General features: G+C 41.6%; 1 protein-coding gene across 3 annotated transcripts in view; it reads right to left on the bottom strand.

Moving 5' to 3' along the window:
• ADRA1A (adrenoceptor alpha 1A) overlaps positions 1-22,628 on the bottom strand; it is a 103,888-nt gene that overhangs the window by 78,163 nt on the left and 3,097 nt on the right. The gene's annotated exons all lie outside the window — the stretch shown is intronic.

The following is a 22,628-nucleotide window of genomic DNA, read 5'->3' as shown; positions in this document are numbered from 1 at the left end:
GCTGAGTGTTCAAAAACACTTTTTGACTAATCAGCATGTTCAGGATAAGAATTGGACATGTCTGAGACCCCCTGTGAACATTAGACTCTCACTGTTAATGAGTAACTCCCTGCTCCTCTGATTCTCTGCTCACACTTCTATTTGTCTTGGCTTCTTTCTGGCTTGAAGTTCTCTCATGTCTGTCTCCCCTTCATCTGGGAAATTATATGAGCTAATCATGACAGGTCACTGTGGAGAGTATAGAATTTTCTATTCTCTCATGGAGGTGGTGGCAGGACTACTTGTTTGCCATTCGATCAACATGATTCTATCAAAGTTAATACACCAAACAGGAAAACTCATGGTGAACTTTCTGTTACCGGCTGGGAGGCACTGGACAAATGAGTATCCAGGAGGCTCATTTCTTAGGCAGGTAAAATTTATAGGGGAACTATGGAATTAAATAAAATAGCACTTGAAAAATAGATTAAGAATATAGGATAGGATGAACCAGGGGCTAAATGCATGCACCTCAGTGATGGATGACCTGGGCATTTTCATTTTAAAGAATGATCCAGAGGATAATGTTTAACCAAAGATAGTAAGAAAACTGTAAAGTTCTAGATTGTGTAAACTAATTTGCTGGAGGAGATTATCTGGAAATCCCAAATAGCCCAATGGCAGCAGAGGGCTGCAGTGAGGTGAGAAGAGACTGGGCTGGTCTGCTTCTGCTCAGGAGGGACAGGGCAGAACACAGCTGTGAAAGGCGATGGTGTGTGCAGTCCTCACACACACACCAGACCAGATGCCAGCTGCCCAGTAGCAGCAGAACTTCCTTTGGTTTCCCACCCACAGGTGCTAAGCAAAACTTTGACTTCAGGGCAGAGCTTGTCCTGTCTGATTTATAAGAGCGTTGGGAACCTCCCTGACTGGTTTCAGCTGCTGTAACCCTCCCATGGCTAAGGCTGAGTGAGTGACCTTTGGACCATAAGCCACTAAGGAGATGAAGCTTTTATCTCCCTGGAAGGAGTAGCACTTCTGCTCCTTTTTTCATGACTGACCCCTAATGCTTGATCAGTTAGCCAATGATGGGTAAGATTCCCCCCAAGGGAGGAACAACCTAAGACAGGCATGATCATGTGGAGGCCCCAGGGAAGGACTTGGGGGGCTATGGAGAAAGGGGGGGTGGACCCTCGCCCCTCAGCTTTGACAAAGCCTGAGTCCTCATTCTGTCCATGAGAAGTTTCCTAAAATTCCTCGGCTATCTGCCTCCTCTGCCTGACTTAAGCCTGAAACAATGACAGAGGGCAGTGCAGCCCCATGCTGGAAAGGGCGGGCTCCCTGGGTGCTCAGGCCTGAGAAAGGATATATAAAATCCTGTGAAACCTTCTTTGCTAAGAATGCTCTTAGCTAGATGATAAAGGCCCAAGCAGGAAATGAGTTTGTTTCCCAAAGTTTTGTAGCCTTTTAGCTGATAGACCCTGACTCAGAAGAAGCCCTAGGAGTTCTTTGTATGCTATTTATCGTTTGATCCTTACTGCCTGACAATGATTAGTGAGTTTTACCTGTATTCCTGTGCAAATTAAACCCAATAAAAGCCTGTCTAGGCAAGGGTCAGTGCCCTCTCCCCTTGTGAGGGTGGCCGTGCCATCCCTTTTCCTCCACAGGACTCAGTAGTCCATGTGAACTTGTCTCGAATCCCATCCATGACACTGTGGGCAGTGAGGGCCAGTGCCTACGTCAAAAGAGTCAGAAAAAGCACTCTCAACTTTTCACTGACAAGGGCCTCTGTATTTACTTTTCCTACAGAATCTGTGTTTTGAAAGATTTAAGAGGAGATAAAGTGCCTAATACATTGTCTACACACTTTGATGCTTTGCTTCCCCTCCTGTTTTTCTAATCAAAGGGAGAAAATCCATAGAATGTTTTACATCATGAGAAAACCAGCATTTTCCTAAGAAAATAATGCAGGTTTACCATTCCTTTTCCAAAATCTTCAGGGTCAGGTGTGCTTTGGAATTCAGCATTTTTCAGATTTTATGAAGGTAACATAGACATATATGGCACATTCTATAGATGACCACCAGTGGGTGTGTGGGCAGCACCTCACAATGAAACATATAACTCTTTCTGGAACTTCATGTAGTGTATAAAATATAGATTTTGTATTCTGTATTCATGTTCTCTATATTCTGAAACCTATATTCTCACATGTCTTATAGAATGTTTAGATTCATGTGTGTTTAGATTGGGTTTGGAGTCAAATGAGTTCTGGTCAGCTCAAGTCTTGGCTCCAAATTAGAAATGTAGAACTTTCCATCTTTAGGGCTTTTGAACTTAGGAATTCTGATGGAATTGTGTACATATAGTTTTCTAAAACAGAAATAATCTTTCTGAAAGTTTCAATTAAGGTTTTTAAAATGTAAAAGAAAATAGAGGGTAGCAATATCAAAACTTATTACAGCACTGACCAGTGTGGCTCAGTTGTTAGGCACCATCCATCCTGCAAACCAAAAGGTTGCTTGTTGATTCCTGGTCAGGGCACATACCTGGGTTTCACATTCAGTCCTGGTCAGAGGCACGAATGATCAATGTTTCTCTCTCATATCAATGCTCCTCTCACTGTGTTTCTCTCCTTTCTCTCTTTGTAAAAACAAATAGTCTTTAAAAAAACATTACAAAGGTACAATAACAAAAATAATGTGGGACTTCCAGTCAAGATGGAGGTGTAAGTAAACATGGCTCACCTTCTCACAGAACCACATTGAAAGTACAGCTAAACGATAGAATAACCATCACTCAGAACCATCAGATATTGAGTTGAAGGGAAGTCCAACAGGTATGGAATTAAAGAAACCACATCTATTCAAACTGGTAGGAGGGGTGGAGATACAGAGACAGAATGGGCTGCTCTCTGTACAATTTTTATGTACCCATGTGTGGTACATAAAAATTTGGGAAGATATCTCAAAGATATGAGGGGTCACAGACCCACAGCAAGCCAACCCCCCCTACCAGCCCAGGGATCCAGTGCCAAGAAGATAAGTCCCCATAACTTCTGGCTGTAAAAACAAGTGGGGATTGAGTCAGTGGAAGCAACTTCTGGATTCCTGAGAAGTTCCACTTAAAAGACCTGAACATGTACTTACTCAGACTCATTCGCTCTAAGCTCCAGCACTGGGGTAGCAACTCAAAAGGCACCAGTGGCATACAGAGAGGAACTGAAGTGTCTGGCATCAGGGCAAGATCTGGGAGATAGCTTTATCCCAGACAGAATGGCAGACAGGGGTCATTTTTTCTTTTCTGAGCCCTCCCCCAATAGAGCCAGAGAGCTGGCAGGCAGGAGCCATATTTAAGACTCCATCAGTTTGGCTCACACTGTTTCCCATGCCCTGGTGTTTCCCTGAGGCTTCACCCCACCCAACTCACAGGCCCACCCAAGCTGTAAACAGTGACTTTTCCATATAAATGGATGGTCTTGGCTCATCCTTCACATCTTCCTAAATCTTCTCAAAGAAGCAACAGCTGGCCTCCATAAGTCTCCAGCCCCCATACTCCTTGCTAAGTGGCCTAAGACCCAGCACTAGCAGCAGACAGCCTAGTTTCATAGTTTGGCTTTTCCTGGGACTTCCAAGCTCAGAACAAGTAGTAGCCATCTCATATTGCTTTGTAGTTCATGATGGATGGCCTGAGGCTGACTTTGCCCTGCATCTCCCAGGAAACCCCATAGCTTGTGTGCCCAGTGGACAGCTACAGAGCACATCAAAGCACCACGACCCTGTCTCTGCAAAGCCAGTTCTCCATGAAGGGTGAGGGTTGGTGATCAGTAGCCACAGCCAATCCTTGCAGCTGACTGGCCTGGGTAAATCTCTCCTATTGATCTGCCTACAGCAACCAAGTCTCAACTACAAGAGGAGGGTGTACTCAGCCCACATGGAGGGCACACCTCAAGAATCCAGCTTGGGTGATGGGGAAACTGTGCCACTGGACCCTACAGGGCACACCTACTACATTAGGCCACGCTGCCAAAACAGGGAGTTATAGCAGCTCTACCTAATACACAGAAATAAACACAGGAAGGCTTCCAAAATGAGGAGATAATAACTCATGGCCCAAATGAAGGAATGGATCAAAACCCCAGAAAAAGAACTAATCAAAATGAAGATAAGCAATCTATCAGATGCAGAATTCAAAACACTGGTTATATGGATGTCCAAGGAATTTAGTGAGAACCTCAACAGCATAAAAAAGATTTAGTCAGAAATGAAAGATAAACTAATTTAAATAAAGAAAAATTTACAGGGACTCAACAGTGGAGTGGATAAAGCTGAGAATAAATTGAATGATGTGGAACATAAGGAAGCTAAAAACAATCAATTAGAACAAGAATAAGAATCCAAAACATTGAGGAGAATATAAGGAGCCTCTGGGAAAATTTCAACATTCGCATCATAGGGGTGCTAGAAGGAGAAGAAAAAGAGCAAGAAATTGGAAATTTCTTTAAAAAACAAATGAAAGATAGCTTCCCTAATTTTGTGAAGGAAATAGACATGCAAGTCCAGGAAGCACAGAGTTCTGTGCAAAGAGGCACACACCAAGACACATCATAATTAAAATGCCAAAGGTTAAAGATAAAGAGAGAATCTTAAAAGCATCAAGAAAAAAAAAGTTACCTACAGGGGAGTTCCCATAAAACTGTCAGCTGATTTCTCAAAAGAAACTTTGTAGGCAAGAAAGGATTGACAAGAAATAATCAAAGTCAGGAAAAGCAGGGGCCAAAGCTACCAGTTAGAATCAAAGGGAAAATAAAGAGCTTCCCAGACAAGGAAAAACTAAAAGAGTTCATCATCACCAAACCATTACTGCATGAAATGTTAAAGGGACTTATTTAAGAAAAAGAAGGTCAAAACTATGAACAATAAATCAACAATTGAATCTAAAAAACAAACTAAGCAAACAGAGAGAACAGAGACAGCATCATGGATAAGGAGAGTGTTTTGATGGTTGTTAGATGGGAGGGAGGTGTAGGGGAATGGGCGAAGAGGTGAAGGGGTTAAAAAGTACAAATAGGTGGTCACAGAATAGCTATGGGAATGTAAAGTACAGTATAGGAAACAAAAAAGCCTGAGTGAAGATATTGTTGACTCAGAATTTTAAGTATCAAGAAACAGCATCAATGTATATAAAGCAAAACCTGTTAAAATGATAAGAAATAATTGGAAGAGTTATTTCCAGTAGCAGTGGGAGGATTTACCGTACCTCCCTTGATATTTAACAGATAAAGTAGACAATGGATGAAGGTAAAGATGAAGAATAATGGAAAAAGAAGATCTTAAGAATGGCACTATTGAAGTGTAATTAACATATATCAATTAAACATTATCTGTGTTAAATATGTTAATTATTGATTATATATTAAATCATAAAGAAAAACTTCAATAAATTCCACATTCTCTGACCACAGTGCAGTACATTTCAAATTAATTTTTAAAGGGAGGATAAAAATACCAATTATTTTCAAATTAACAAACATCAAAATAATAAATTCTCTTCTGTAGAGAATTTATTTATTTATTCACTACTCTCTTCTTGGAGTAGTGAATTTTCTGTACTGAATGTTACTGAAAAATAGTGAATTGAAGGCATCTGGAAATGTCAATTTATTTGTAATCACTAGCTAAGATGTTAGAAACACAGTAAAAAATGTGAATAATCATCAAAATTGGTGTTCTGCTTTAAATGAGGTATTTCTAAAGACCTTGATAGATTTTATGAATGCCTATAAGCCAGAGTTTATTGGTCTTGGCACTATTGTCATGTTGGGCTGAATAATTCTTTGCTCTAGGGGCTGTCTTTGCATAGTAGCATGTTTAGCAGCACCCCTGGCCTCTGCCTGATAGATGCTAGTGCACTTTTTGACCCCACTGTGATATTGTGACAACTAAAAAGGTCTCCACACATGCCAAACGTCCCCTGGGGGGGTGGGCTCACCAATGGTGGAGAGCTACTGCTATGACTTCCTTAGGAATAGTTTGTTCTCCTGGGATTTCATTTTCTCCTAGAATTTCCTTTAAAAAATCAATTCTAAGATTGTCTTTTAGTTATTTCCTAATGGCAGCAAAATCATTTTAAAAAATATGTGGCAGATTGCAGGTAAATTTCAAAAACGTTTCTCATTATAATGGATCAAACTACAAGATCAACTTGTAAGCAGTAGGTTTCTCACTGGCAACAAGCTAAATGTGGATAGCCCAGCAGGAGAAACAAGAAGGTAAGAGTGCAATGCTCCCTTCTCAAACCCTTTTTGGGAAAAAACCCCACTGTTCAAGTATTCCAGAAAAATGACAGCTGGTGGGCCTTTTGTCAGCTTTCCCCTCATTTGAAAATGCACACCCTAACCCTCTCTGAGCTTCTCCAGATACCACTGACTGAGTCCTCAATCAGACATTGTCAGCTCCAAGAGTGAGTGGTGTTCTGGATGCCCCCAGCAGCACTGCCATGCTGCAAGCAGGGAGGCAACGACTGAGCATTCTGGACCCTGGGTCCCTCAGCTGCTCCAACTGGTATAGTGCTGCTGTTATCAGTCTTACATCTTGGGCTTCTGAGTATGATTTTATTTGAACAAGGAGTTCTGAAGCTGAGAAGTTTGAAAGCTACTGGCCTCATGCAAGCCCTGTTTTCTATAGATGAGGAGTCGGAAGCCAGGGCTTTTAACCTGTGGCCAGATCCCTCTCCTCTGTTCCAGGAAAGGCAGCCAAGTAGCTCCAGCATGATGTGACTTCATCCCTGTTGTGCCCCACTATCTGCTTCTCTGTATGAGCACTGTAATCACTACCTTACAGGCCTGTTCTGGGAATTCAATTCAGTGCAGTAAATGGTGTGCACACACCACTGCTATGCACAGAGTGCTCCCCCAAAATGCAGATGTTGAAGCCCTGACACCCCATGTGATGCTCTTTGAAGGTGGGATTTGGGGTGATAATTATGGTTAGATAAGGTCATGAGGGTGTGGTCTCCATAATGGGACTGGTGCCCTTGTAAGAAGATGAAGGGCCAGAATTCGCTCTCTCTCCACCTTGTGAAAATACAGCAAGAAGCTGGTTATCAGTGAGCCAAGAGGATGCCCTAATTGAAAGCCAACCACAATGCGCCCTGATCTCAGACTCTGAGATCCCTAGTCTGTGGTGTTCTGTTACAATACCTTTGACTGGTCCAACACCTCTCACATCAGATATATGAATCAATTCATTTCTTTTTCCTGGAAAGAGACTTACTAAATGCTTGACACGATTTCATGTAATCTTCTTGCACTCTGGGCCAGAAAAGGAGGCTCAGCTGACAGAAAAATGTACACAGGGCCTCTGGCAGTGTCCAGCCCCACAGGGATCTTCCCTTCATTGCTTTGTCTTGAACCACTGCCAAGGTACCAATGGAGGTGATCACACTCAGGTTACTCTCATTTCTGTTTCAAATCTTGGTATCAACAAGAAAAGGTGCCCAAGCTGAGGCAGTGACTTCTAGATCAAGCTGAACTTCCTCATCCTCTTTCTAAATTCTTAATAAATCTAAAAGAATACAGAGATAGGTAAAAGTTTATATAGTGGCTAAAACACCAGGGAAGGGCAGTGTCCATAAGCCAGAACCTCAGAAATTTCTGGAATTTGGACATGACCAGCCTGGACACCACCACTAAGGACACGACAAAGAAGTCCTTAGTTTACCTCAAGAAGAGGGGCCAAAGGTAAGATGGATGCCCATTGCTGCTCAGCGACACTCCCAGGGTTTGAAGTAACAGACCCTGGGGACACAGGCAGACTCAAGGGGTAGCCTTTCAAGACAAATCTCAGCTCTACTCAAGGGTCTGAGAAGAGTACCAGTGCTGAGGTCCACCTGGGGTGGGAAGCCCCTTGGTTTTTCCAGGCAAGGTCAGCCAATGAGGGAATAGGAGCTCTTTGAGACAAAGGTCCCAGGGGTTCAATTATATCCAGAGGAGAGGCCACTGCATCGTCTCCACCAAGCAAATAGAACGGACTCTGCCCCATGACAGTGAAACCTTCCCTTCCATCTCCTTGTTTGCTCCTTATGAACAGCTCTGTCTTCACTCTGGCAAACTTAAATTACAGCGATAATTATTTTCTTTTCTCCTTAATTTGAGTCTGAAAGATTTGGACAGGTACCCACCCAGTTCCAAACAGAGCCCATTTAACATTTTATAGCTAGGTTATCCTCTATGCAGTTGAACAAAAAGAGAATTATTGTTCATGTGAAAAGATTCAGTTATTCAGTAAAGGATATCAATCTAAGGAATTACAGCAAAGGCCATATTTAAAAGACTGATATGGAAGAAAATCTCTAAGTTGTATAGAAATGAGACTTAAGGAGCAATTTGGTTTATAAAATGAGCATTGGCAACAATGAAGAAAGAACAATGTGCTGAAGAAATGCAATGGGTGGCCAGAATGTGGAGGATGTTGCATATCATTAAATTTAATCTAAATCATAATATAACACAAATGAGAAAGTCAAATGAAAGTCAGGAGGAAATAGGAGAAAGATGACTAATATAAGGAAAAAGCAAACAAAAAATGGGGACAGATATGAAGATGCAAAACACAGCTAGTGTGATGTCCAAAAGAACACATAAAGCAGAGAAGTGATTGTGCAGAAGGACTACCTGTAGATTAGGTGCTAAAAATGCACACAGGTTCCAGGGAATAACTATGAAAACTTAATCCTCCAAACCAGAAACTTCCAGGAGACATTTCTAAGGAGATTTTATTTATTTAGTTTCAGAGAGAGGAAGGGATGGAGAAAGAGAGGGAGAGAAACATCAATATTGTGGTTGCCTCTCATGAGACCCCTACTGGGGACCTGGCCTGCAACCCAGGCATGCACCCTAGACTGGGAATCAAACTGGCGATCCTTTGGTTTGCAGACCAGTGCTCAATCCATTGAGCCACACCAGCCAGGGCCAGGAAGCATTTTTTAAAATACTACCTGAGGATACATTTAGGCAGAGAGAGATAGTCTTTGATCAGTTGCCTCCCATACATGTATCAACTGGGGATGGAACCCAAAACCTATGTATGTTCCCTGACTGGGAATCGAACCTGCAACTTTTTGGTGTATGGGAAGATACTCCAACCAACTGAGCCACACTGGCCAGGGCTCCAGGAGACATTTAAAAATTTTGACTGGGGAAACAATTCTATAAGCATGTTGGCTAGGAAATAAATACACAAATAAAAAAAATGCTTGACAAAAAAATTACCAAGTTGAACTCGAGTCATTTATAAAGTGTGAAGTACCAAGAAGCAAAAGAGTAACAATAGCAGTACTATAAAAACAAACAAACAAACAAACAAACATGGCTTCTATGCTCAGAGAAGTTATCTTTCATTTGTTTAGGTTCATGCATGTAAGGGCTTAGAAAATATGTTTTGTTTATGCCTATATTGGTAAAATTTTATTTGGCATTACATAGTGACTTCTTTAATAGTAAATATGTGGGTCATTCAGTCTCTGTAGCAACTACTCAACTCTGCCACTGCAGTGTGGAAGCCACCATGGGTGATCTGTAAGCAAAGCTGTGTGCCAACGAAACTTCATTTACAAAAACAGGGCCTGGTTTGCTGGCTCCAGTTCCACATAGGAGATACAGTGAAATCCAGAGCTCAGGAGTGAGTAAATCACAGTAAGTAATAAGAAGGCAACTAGTATTACACTAAACTAAATTACAGAAAGATACAAAATACAGATTGGTAATACAAACATTAAATAGAATGATCCAGATTTAAAATGCAAAATTTTGTTAATCAAAAGCTGTAAGTTTCAAGGAGGAAAAAAATAGAAGTATGCTGGACTTCTATTGTGAACACTGAACTAGTGTGCCAAGGTGGGTGGGACGTAGGCTAGTGGTAAGAGAGAAACGAAGGTTAAAAAAATGCTTTTGAAAAGTTTGAAGGAAACTTCCAGTAGAACTAAAAACAGAAGACAAAATATCCCGGCTGGTGTGGCTCAGTGAACTGAGTGCCAACCAAAGGGTTGCCGGTTTGTTTCCCAATCAGGGCACATGCCTGGGTTGCCGGCCAGGTCCCCAATAAAGGGCATGTGAGAGGCAACCACACACTGATGTTTCTCTCCCTCTCTTCCTCCCTTCCACTCTCTCTAAAAATAAATAAATAAAATCTTAGAAAAAGAGAAGGCAATGTTTCCAAAACATTGTAGAATTAATAAGCAAAGAAAAAAATGGTCCATTTTGCAAGAGACAAAAAGAAAATGAAAAAAGCATAAATCAGAAAACATAAAACAACAAGATAAAAATCAAACCAAATCTGTCAGTGGAAATTAGTTAAATTCTTATTAATAGACAACTAGCCAGATTAGATGCACAGACTGAGAGAAGTCCATTTGGTGTGATAACTACAAGCTGATATATATAAAAATATGGGCAAAGGTATGTTGGCAAATACAAACAAAATACATTAGCAATTACAATATTACATTTTTAAAATGTATTATAAAGGAAAAAAACAAAAAAGCCTGAGTGAAGATATTGTTGACTCAGAACTTTAAGTATCGAGAAACAGCATCAATGTATATAAAGCAAAACCTGTTAAAATGATAAGAAATAATTGGAAGAGTTATTTCCAGTAGCAGTGGGAGGATTTACCGTACCTCCCTTGATATTTAACAGATAAAGTAGACAATGGATGAAGGTAAAGATGAAGAATAATGGAAAAAGAAGATCTTAAGAATGGCACTATTGAAGTGTAATTAACATATATCAATTAAACATTATCTGTGTTAAATATGTTAATTATTGATTATATATTAAATCATAAAGAAAAACTTCAATAAATTCCACATTCTCTGACCACAGTGCAGTACATTTCAAATTAATTTTTAAAGGGAGGATAAAAATACCAATTATTTTCAAATTAACAAACATCAAAATAATAAATTCTCTTCTGTCCCATCACCAACCAAAGGAGATACTCACAGTGGAAACACAGATCAGCTGGTGAGAGCAAGTACTGTCTAGGAAAACAGGAAGGGAAGGAAGCAGGTTTGCTAAGAAAGGTATGGACAGCTGGGATTGTTAGTAATCTTAGATATGGAAGAATCAGAATACATAAATCAAGTATTCTGTTCAAGCTAATATAAAAGAACAAAGTGCAATCCCCCCACCACATACACACATATTCTAGAGATTAAATTAGTGCACTAGAAACCAGATGAAAATTACTAATAAATCCAGGATATGAGTTCTTCAAAAAAACTAGTAAAATAGACACCCCTTCAGGAGATCTTAGTGAAGCCAAAAAGAAAGAAAACACAAGTACATGATGTAGAAAATGAGAGAGACAAAGAGAGAGAGAGAAGAAAGAAAATATTACAAAGCTTCATGTAGAATTCTATGACAAAATGTTAAACCTTGATGAAAAGGAAAATGAAAAATAAGAGAGCAAAGATTATCAGATTGGACAATCAGAATAGCCCACTATCCATGGAAGAAATAGAAACCAGTCTCCAAAAATTGCATCCATAAAAGGAGCTGTGCCCAAATGTTTTATGGGCAAGTTCTTTCAAACCTTGAAGGAACACATAATTCTTATGCTATTTAAACTGTTCCAGATTGTAGAGAAAATTAAAAGTGTCACAGTTCACTTTATGAAATTAAAATAAACTTGATACCAAAATGCGATAAAGATAGTAGAATACAATGAAGTATAGTAATTTCACATACAACTATAGATGCAAATCAGAAATAACATATCTGGTATAATGCAGTAACATAAAAAGGAATAATGCCACTCATCAGATAGAATTTTATTCAATATATATATAGGATAATATAATAAAATCACACTTATCAAATCTGTGCCAACAAAAAACTTAATATTGATATAAAAAGCAGCATTTGATTAAACAATTTATTTTTAGTTAAAGTGTCCTATAAACTATAGAAAGATACTTTATTGATATGAGGAAGTGCATTGATTTAAAAGCAATAGTGTCATATCTAATGTCCAAACACCAAAGAGCATTTCCCGATTTCATTATCATAATTAGTTTCCAGCACATATTAGGAAGTGTGATTAAAAGTATAAACAATACTTCAAAAGTAGTTTGAAAAGCAAAGAGACTTGTCATATTTCATTAACAGGAGGTCTCAGCATGATAGAGGTGTCACTTTTCAAATTAATCTATACATTCTAACATGGTGATTGACACATGATGGGTGTACGTGTATGTGACATTTGTGGGGGCTAAGGTACAACTCAACAAGACAAGTTCAGAATTTTCCTGGGAGAATGAATGTGCAACAGCTGGCAAGAAAATTTCAAAGAAGAATATTCATTCATGGGATTTAAACCAGAAAATATTCAAATGTATTATGAAACACAGTAATTAAAATAATGTGGCACCAATGCTAGAGTAGAGAGACAGATAAATGGGACCCAAGTGGGAGTCCCCAAGCAGAGTTAAGATTCTAATATAATCCATTCTTTCCAAATAAGATGGAAAGAATAGATTATTCAATTTCAAAATAAATATCATCTTTGTCAGTAGATGTCATCTACTGACAAACAAAAATAAATCTGAGGTTAGACTACAAATGATGCTCTAAGGGCACTAGGAGGAAACGGAGATTATCTAGCTTACATCATGGAAGGTCTCTCCAAGAACCCCCAAGATCCATGCTCCATACAAAAATATTAAAATGTGTGACAATGTAAAACTTTTAAAAGTACATATATTGGTAAAAACTACAAAAACAATACAATGCAAAAAGCCCAATGGGAAAAATAGTTGCTAAAGATGTATAAGGACTATAATATTGTTAAATACTCCTCATCTTTATTAACTTTTTAGGGAGTCTGTCATTCTGCCTGAAATCCACTTGCCATTTTGATTCTATGAAAGGTGGAATGAGGAGGAGATGGAGGAGGAAGGCATGATTCAGAGGAGAGTCCCAGTGAGCCACAAAAAGAGACACCTATCCAGCACAGGTGGACTGTGGGGGAAATGGGCAGGAGCTCCCCTCTCAACAAGGACCTGAGAGCATTTAAGATCAAGATGGGCATGAAGTTGCTTTTCTCACTGTCCATCCTGGGAGATGGCATTTATTACAACGTCAGCCAGTGTGGCTGGGCAGAGAGCAGGCCTGGGTGGCACATCTGTGGGTTGTGGCGTGGCATAGTGTGGAAGGTGCCCCAGGGCTCTTCATGCCTTGAGACAGAGATGGACTGTTGTTGAGGGTTTGGCTCAGGAGCTTGTGACAGTTGATCATGGGGGTCGGAGGGACAAACTGGCCAACTGCAACAGAGCAGGAGGCGCCCTGCCAGGAAACAAATAGAGTCACAGACAAACCTGACTCAGTATGGACTAGTGCCTAGGACCAGTCACTAGACTGAACCAAACTGCCCAGCACAAGGCACTAAAAACCACAATGAAGGGTCAGCTGAGGGCCCCAATTTCCTTCCCGCCACCCCCCACCCCCCACCAACACCTTCCCCCACCACCATGAGGCAGCGTGAGTCCCTGAGCTGGGTCAACAACTTAGCAGGCAAGTCTGAAAGGTTGAGTTACTCAAGACAGGCTTAAATGACAGGATCTGATTGAGCTTCTTGGATTTAAGTAAAATGTGTGTGGGTGCATGTGTATGTGTGTTTTTGTGAAATTTCATGGAAAAGATCACATTGGTTTTTGGAAAATATAAAAGCTACATTTTCCTTAGCACATCTGAATATGGCATGAGAAAATTGGCAACAAGTGTATACACAAATAATGATTAATATCTTCAATGTATAAAACAAGTTTACAAACAGAAAAGAAATTAAAAAAAAACTTTATACAATGTGGCCAAAAAGCACAGACAAACAATTTCATCTCCCCAAAGTCAAAATATAAGTGACTAATAAAACATGGAGGGGGATTATGCAAACCAATTAGTGGTGCTAAAGGACAGCCAACCTACTAGACAAGGAAAAGACCTCAGAAAAATGTACTCACACCCAAACCTGGAACCATGAAGTAAAACACAGCAATGACTCCTTGTGGTCTCCTTCAGAGCAATGACCTGACTGTCTGCTGCTGGGTGGGTAGGAGCTGGCTATTGTTGAGAGGCTATTAGGCCTCATTGTGGATGTCTTCTGAGCCTGCAGCACATTCCTCTGGGTGTGCTAGTAAATCTTCATTGACAGATTTGTCTTGTGGAAAGAGCCACAATTAATTTAAAGTCAAGTCTGGTTATACTATTTGTGATCAGTGGAAGGTTTTCTTGTCAATGTGTTCTGGAGGCAATGACAAAAGAGGCATTGCAGAGTTCTGCAGCAAGTCATGGAACACATATTTTTAACCGCATGCAAGAGGGATTATCTTGGCAGAGTCTCCCTCCCCTGTCTCGTGTGAAGGGCTCCCAACTGGTCTAGCCACAGTCCTCTTTTATGTTATCCCTGTTCCGGGTCATCTCCGGATAAAAACAAAAAGTCCTCAAATGGCTCTGAAGGCCTATTTGGTCTGGACCCTCTCTCTAGCTTCAGTTGACACCAGTTATCTCTTAGCCTTTCGGCTCTGAGCACACTGGCCTTTTGGAAAAGCCTCCTGAATACCAGGCCCTCCAAGTCAGAGTCCTTGCCCATCTCCTCCTTCCTGCTCCCTTTCAGCCCCTGAACTCTTCTTCACTCTACAGATCTCAGCTCAGAGGCCAAGCCCTCCCTCTGTGCGAGCCTTTTTTGCATCCCTGCCCAGGGATGGCATCCACAGCAGATGTTTTCAAGGTTCCACCTGCATCCTCTTCTCTGTATGCAGCTTGAGAATTCTCATGTGCTTATCTAAGTAATGTCTGCCTCCCCATGGATGTTAGAAGCCTGCAGGAAGGCAAGGACCTCAACTAGTTTTACTCCATGCATTACATAAAGCCCAGCACATGGTACATTCTCAATAAATAATAACAGGTGGATGAAGGAAAACTGTTGTTTGATAGGCTTGGGAGGTGGACGGGGAGCAAGATGAGTGCAGCAACCCTCCCGCCCCCACCCCCGCCCCTCTATGCGCCTTCCCATTGTCTACCCATTAGCAGATGAATCTATTTCCTTGAACCTACTGGTGTGCTGGACTTGTGACTTGCTTTCACTGTAGAATGAGGCAGCAGTAACACTGGGCCATGTCTGGGCCTGGCTCTTCAGAAGCCTGGCAGCATCTGTCCTGACTCTCTTTAACAGAAACACCACCCTGGTCTAGACCACTGGAGCAGGAGAGGCTGCCAGTTCTGACAGCTAGCCCAGCTCCTGGACCAGCCACTATATTTTGGGATAGTTTGCAGTGCAGCAAGAGTGACTAAAAAAATCTGGTTTCTTATCTTAAAATCGTAATGGCTCATAGATTCTGTCCACACCATTGTCTCTAAGAGATCAATCTTTTCTGTTAGAATCAGGGACCTGGTCCGTTTGTACCTGCAGCAAAGTAACACAGTCTCTGGCTATCTCAATATCCAAGAGAATCAAGAATCCTTCAATAGCATTTATGTGCTCTTGCCCATTTTCCTTGCTGTTTTTCACCTGAAACATTTCTGTGTATTTCATTGAGCATACTTTCAGCTTCATTCAGGCAGGGATTTGTTGGTCTTTATCTCCAGTGATTTTCCAGCTACCTGGCACATAGTAGATGCTCAGTAAAATTTGCTAAATAAAGGAGTCATTGGCTGTCTCACTGCCTCCACCTGATCAGCGCCTTGCCAGCTCTGCCTTCCACAAAATGCCCCATTTTAAAACATATTCTCCCTGCTCACCACTACTGCCCACCCCTCTTTTTTATTTTCACATAATTCTCTAATTTTCTAGGTCTATGTGAGCCACAGCTTGGCCCAGCACTGCCTCCTTTGACTTCAGACATAATAGCAATGGCCAGGTCAAATCATGGTGTCTATTTTGTATTTAAATCAGGAGATGTGTCTAGAGTTCAGTCACATAGCTCTATGTTTATTGATGATCACTCCCTGCACCCCTTCCCCTCTGCTTACCTCTCCTCCGACCTCCAAGGCCTCACGCTCATGGTGACACCCTCATATCAGCCCGTGTCAGTCACAGTCTGTGGACCACACAAATTACCAGCCACCCTGAATATGCCACCTATTTTATGAAAAAGAAAGCCTCAGCCACAGTTTCCATCTCGGGCCAGCACTTTCCCCACTTGGCAGTAGCCTCTGGGACAGTGATCTCCAGACAAAAGGTGACGTGGGCAAAAGTGAGATACATGCTTTTGGTGCTTGGCCTTCCATGTGAGGCGCACTGTCCACCCTTTCTTCTTCCACAGGTTGAAGCCTAACACTGTCATATTCTCTCTGTTCATCTCCATGATCCAAGCTTGTTTGTTCATTTTTTAAACATTCCCTCCAAGCAATAAATGACTGATAGTAACCTCAAACATGATTCCCCTCTGGTGAAGGGTTTCTGGATTTCAGCCAAACATGTAGGATGCAAAAAGAAAACAAGATTAGCAACACTTAGATTTCAGAGCAGGCAAGTCAGATTGCTACCTGTAATCACACTATTCAGTCAGGCAACCAACTCAGCCCTATTGGGGTGGAGCTGTGGTTGGGGGGAGATATGTGGGGTCAGTGAGGAGACAGCCCTTCACAGTGCACAGGAGCAAACTTTGGGGAGGAAATGGAGAGTACTTGTCCCCCCACCCCCAATTATCTTGGGGTAGGTTTCACACGTGGGGGGTGCTTCACTTTTCAGCTTTCTGTATCACATTCACCTGTGCCCTGGTTTTAGTTTCTCATATTACTCTTGTCTGGCAGCCTAGCACGTACTGACAACTTCTTCCCAATCAAGTACTTGTATTAAGATCCCGTGTTCCTTGTATATGATAATATGATGACATATTTATTCTTCTGTTCACATTTTGTATAAAAAATGTACTAAAAAACAATAACATCTCATTGGTGGCCCAGCAGAGGTGGTCAGTCTTCAAATTCCTGCTTAGTCTACAGTGATATTTCTAGAAGCTTCCACAGTGACCTTTAGACATGGTTAGCTGTTCTATTTCTCAGCCCTGGTAGTATCACTTTGAGGACTAATGTCACAGATTTGTGTAATTGTTCCAAATTTACAAATTGTTCCAATTTGTAATTGTCTCCTTAACTAGATTGTGAGGCCCTTGGGTGCTTTATTAATCTTTTTACTCTGTTTAACTCAGTGCCTGCTACTTACTACACAGTCAGTAAATCCTGGGAGATAATAGTCTCCTACTCATTAGGTGTTAGGAAGAAATTGCGCCACAGAGTGGGTAGGCTTAGGCTCTTGCATCCACTGTGCAGCCTGGTCAAATACTCCCAACTATAAATTTCCAGATTCCTTCCTGTCACACCGCATCTTTGGGGTTTGAAGGAGCCCAGTGATTCCAGGTGCTCCTCTCCAGCTACAACTCCCTTCCACCACAGCCTCTTCACCTCAACATTACTAACCCCCAAGATAGCAGATCAGAGAGGGAGGCTCTGATTGGACCAGCGCCCCCTTCCCCTCAAGGACCTCAGGCCCAGGCCATGGAGCTCATCTTTCTGGCGACAGCTTGGCTGCCACAAGGTCTTCACTTGAAGGGACCTCCCTCTTCCTGTGGCCCCTTTGAATAGTCAGTCATTAGCAACAGTACCTATAATCCCCAGCCTTTTAACTGTTACAGAGAAACATACAACCTTCTTGTAAATTTATGACCCCAGGTCTCAAATGAGACTCCTCAGGACTTCTGGTGACTCCACTAAATCCCCATAATCTAGTCACTCTCTCACCTCAAAGATTAATATTTCACATCCTCTTTGGTTCTTCAAATAACCATCATTTCCTAGTCCTTCTTCACTCCTAGCTGGTAATCTTTCTACTTATTTCATTGAGAACAAATATCCCAAAGAGATCTCCCCACCCCACTGTGTTTTGTCATCCCTTCCCAACCGTACTCTGGGCATTGAATCTCTTTATTCCATCATTCCCAAACATGATATCCTGCCTCTCACCTTTGAAAATTATGCTGAATGTGATTACTTCTCACCACCTCCACCTGAGTGGAGGACCAAGACCTTTTCCCCTGGCTTCTCCAACAGCCTCCTCACCAGTCTCCCTGCTCCCACTCACCTCAAATAGCCCACTCTCCACCCAGCAACCCCAACTGATCCTTTCAAAGCATAAGACCAGCCACTCACCTGCTAAAAGCCCTCTAATGGCTTCTCATCACAATTAGAATGATATTCATATTCTACTTTGGCCTCACCAATTCACATTACTTTGAACTCATCTATCTTCCCAGCCTCTTTTTAAACTTGTCTTCCCACACATTCTCTGTAGTTCAGCCATACAGGCCTCTCTGCCCTGCCTTGAATGAGACAGGTTCTTTCCTATTTCCACACTGGCTGTTCCCTCTGCCCAGAAAGCTCTCTGCCTCAGACTTTGCAAGGCCTGCTTCTCACTGAGCCAGGTGTGTGCTCAGACATCACCTCTTCACAGAGAACTTTCATGACCCCTCTCCCCATTGTCCTGCTACCCTCTAGACTTTTTCTGTTGACTTTTTAAAATAGTGCTAATTAATACTGAATTTTTTATATATAATGATTTTTTATTTTTATTGGATAGTTATTTTAGAATACTAAAAATTATAATGCTATATCTTCTTGAAAAAGAGTTAAATAACAATAGCTAAACAAAAAAGAAATCAGTCAAAATTACTTTAAAGAGAAAACAATACAGATGTTCTCAGTGATTGTGGGTGTTCAGGACTCAGCTGCTGAAGAAACTGAGTCAAACCTGCAGGTGACCCTGGATTCTTGAGCTCTTACTTCATGACCCTTATCCTTTCTGGGGCACTAATGACCCAAGGCATTCCCAGTGGGCTGTGGGTGGAGCAGCAGAAGCAAAATGGCCACTTGGGGAATGCTGGAACTTGGACTCAACCTTGGCTAATATTTTGCATGTTGTGATCATTTTCTTTCCTTACCTCCTATGACTTTTTTCTCCATCCAGGGGGTTGTGTTCCAGCTTCCTTGAGCCCTTTCACATAGAAGACAGTCTCCATTCCACAGCAGGAAGTGCTTCTCTCCTGTCCCTTGCCCAGGTCTTTGGCCATGTTCCCGTAGAGGCTGCAAATCTAATGTGCAGAGTTCGTGTTGCTACACATGCTGACAAGTATCTACTCCATTTCTAAGCCTCTCGTTTCCACCTCAGTTTCTTCTGAAGTTGCGTTAAGTGATCTTCATGTGATTCAGACAGAATGTGACGCTTTCGCTTCAGCTGCTGAATGTCACTTTCCAGGTTTGAATTTTCACACAGCGAAGATGCTTCCTTGAATTTGAGACTGGTTACCGGTCCTGTGAGCTCTTCATGCATTTGCTTTTCTTCCCACAATTGTCTGGCTATTTCCTGGTGTTCCTCTTCAGGCCTTCCAAAGGACACATTGAAGTTGCCTCATCAGGGACACCCTCCAGATTTGCTTGTGACCGAAGGAGGGAGTGGTCACCGATTTCTGCTTCCTTGTTTTGTTTGACCTGCCACATCACATGACCTAAGTGATCCCAAAGAGATTCAAGAACAGGTATGGTCTTCAGCTGTCTTTCAGCCACTGATATTAATTGACTGATTTCATCTTTCATGGCCTGCTCCTTCTTGTGTAGACTGCTCAGCCTGTCTTTCTCCTGTTACTTTTCCTGGACTCCCTGCCTCCACCCCATAATTTCTCGGTGGAATGGTTATGGATTATCTCAAAAATAAATGTTTTTCTTGAAATCATTTGTTATTTTCTTCTGAAGTTGCTTTCCATCGATCTCTGATGCTCTGAGATGGGCCTTCATTAGTCAGCTGTAAAGTCTAGGGACCTGCTGTCTTGGTACCATTCACAGAGAGGCCTGCTGAGTTTGTATTCAGTGCTGACAAGTACCAGGTCCGCAGTGGGGAGGCCTAGCTCCAGGCAGCCAGAGCAAGTCATCAGTATGTGTCCTTGAGCTGATATTTTCTCTACATGTTCCAAAGACTTCATTGCCAGCAGAATACCTTTTCATTAGTGCCTCCCTAGTCTTAAAGTTGTGTTGTCTCTTTACTATCAAAGACACCACCATGCACATACCTGGACCTCCCAGAGAAACTCATGGAGCCCTGGGGTGTGTATCAAGCTTTCAGAAACACCACCAGAGCTCCACCCAGGTGCTGGAAGGTGGACTTGGGGGCAAGCTGCAGGTCTTCCATGGCTGGTCTGGCTCAACAGCTCTGCCTCCAAGTGCCAGTGTCCTGTGCGCCACACCTGACCCCTGGGAACACTCAGAATGTTCCTTCTCTGAGATAAACAGATACCCAGCAACCAGAACAGATCCATTGCCCCAGGGGGGAAAGGAGACGACAGGTTCTAAGACAGTTTTCCCCAACTGCTCAGAAATAGAAAGTGATCTCATGCAACCAGGCACAGGGCTGGGTGGAGAGGGCCGCCTGCTGTCTGGAGTACACAGAGTCCGGAGTACAGAGAGTTCACATACATGTCTTTACTCTCCTCCTGCCCCATTAAGTGTCCTTACTATGAACACTTTGCATTAGTGTGCTGCATTTGTTACAACTGATGAACCAATGTTGTTACCATGCTACCAGCTGAAGCCCATAGTTTACATTAGGGTTCGCTTTTTCTGTTGTGTAGTTCTGGGAGCTTTGACAAATGCGTGAGTTACATATGCACAATCACATTATCACACAGACTAGTGTCACAGCCCCCCCAAGTCCCCTGTACACACCTGCTCTTCCCTCCCTCTCTCCTCTTGAGCCTCTGGAAGCCACTGATGGCTTTCCTGCTGCTTTGTCTGATATTAATTACTGCATCTACTCTTGCTCTCTCTTTTTAAACTTTTTAATTACTGTTGACAGTCAGTAGTATTTCATGTTAGTTTCAGGTGTACGATCCTGAATTTCTAGCATATATTCATGTCTGTTTCCCCTGAAAGTATGCAGACATCTTACCGGAAAAACTTTTCCTCTTTGTTCCTTCACAGTGTCTAGAACAACTGCTCAATAAATAGTTGCTGAGTGAATGGACATATGAATAAATGTGCAAACTTTAGGAGGAAGTAAGAGATGAGATGCAGAAAGGTCAGTAAGCAGGTAATGGCTCAGGTAAAGAGTGTCACTGAAATAAATTTATAGCTGTGAAGTACTTTTAGGAGCAGAGTAAGCCATAATGTTGGACAGACACAACAGCAGGTGAGTCAGAGGACTCAAAAGGTCATCTGTTGGAAATTTCTGCAGTGACAAAATGTTCTCTATTTCTCTGTCCAGAACAGTAGCCATAGGCCACCTGTGCCTACTGACCACTTAAAAATGTGGTTAGTGAAACTGAGGAACACTAATAATAAAGCCACTAATGTGGCTTTTGGATAAATTAGAACACTAATTTTCATTAATTTTAACTCACATTAAATAGCCACATGTGGCTGGTGGCCATGGCATTAGACAGTGAAGTTCTAGAACCTGAGGATAACAATGTGTAACTCACACTGTGAGTTGCTGAGTCGACTAATGCAATAAAAAAAACTCTGTCAAATATCTGAAATAGAGCTGGCTCTCAAACAAAAATCATAGCTGCTGTTATCACAGAGTTGCAAATTAAAGTCCTTTTAAGTACATGCCATTTACATTTGGCTCTAAAGTACTGGAAATAGACTTTTATTAATTTTATCACAATTTTTTGTTTGATAGAATTAGTGGATAACCAATGTGTGTGTCTATAGTTGAGCTCACAAACTAAAAATAGCAAACATCCATCTTGGAATCTTGTGAGGGCCTTTCAGGGGTATATGACCATTCCAAGTGGGTCAGCTTGCTAATACTTTTAATGAGCTAATTAGTTTTTACAACAGCTAACTTAGCATTTGAAAAATCTGAATTTGTAACATTACTGTATTATATTCAAACTATGTCATCTGTATCTTCCCAAATGCTTTTGGATAAGAGGAATGCTAACTTTAATACTATTCAAATAAAAAAAGTATTTTCTCGCTGGAAATATTTTGTTGAATTCTTTAAAGCTTAAATTGATTTAGACATAAAATCATTTATTTTCTTGTCAGAGGCTTGCCATACTTTCTTCCATACTGAATCCAGAATATAAAATCGACACAGATATGCAGCATAAGCAGACCATTATAACTCCCCCTTAGGAATAATCTAATCTAATAATAAAATTACACATTTGTACAGAATAAGCATAGTGCTTATTTTTAGGCCAAGGGAAAATTTGCAGCCCTTAGCCACTGAGGTGGAAGTGGCATTCCACAAGCCTGCAAGGTGCTGGTGGAGAGCCTGACTGAAAGAGGCGGGATGTATTTAGCTTAGCACATGCTCACAGGCATTGAGAGAAGTCCACATTCTTACTAAAGAGACCAATTAATCTGCATCCCTTGGAAGTCACTTTACAGTAGTTGAAAAGTGCCCTAGGTCATAAGACAAGTGAGATTGGATTAGAAAGGGAATGGAAATTCCCCCTTCTAACAGGGGAGACTTTCCAGGCTGGCCTCCAGGCTTTGCTGTTTGAAACGCAGATCCTTTCTGGCCCACCCCGACTGTGACTCGTGACTGGGGGTAGCAGCCCAGGAAGAGGGTGAAGACCCTAAAAGCTAAGAT

The sequence above is a fragment of the Sturnira hondurensis genome, unplaced genomic scaffold, assembly GCF_014824575.4.
Source record: "Sturnira hondurensis isolate 20B ecotype Veracruz unplaced genomic scaffold, ASM1482457v3 Scaffold0024805, whole genome shotgun sequence".
Taxonomy (NCBI): Eukaryota; Metazoa; Chordata; class Mammalia; order Chiroptera; family Phyllostomidae; genus Sturnira; species Sturnira hondurensis.
This window is presented reverse-complemented; position numbering and strand designations above follow the sequence as displayed.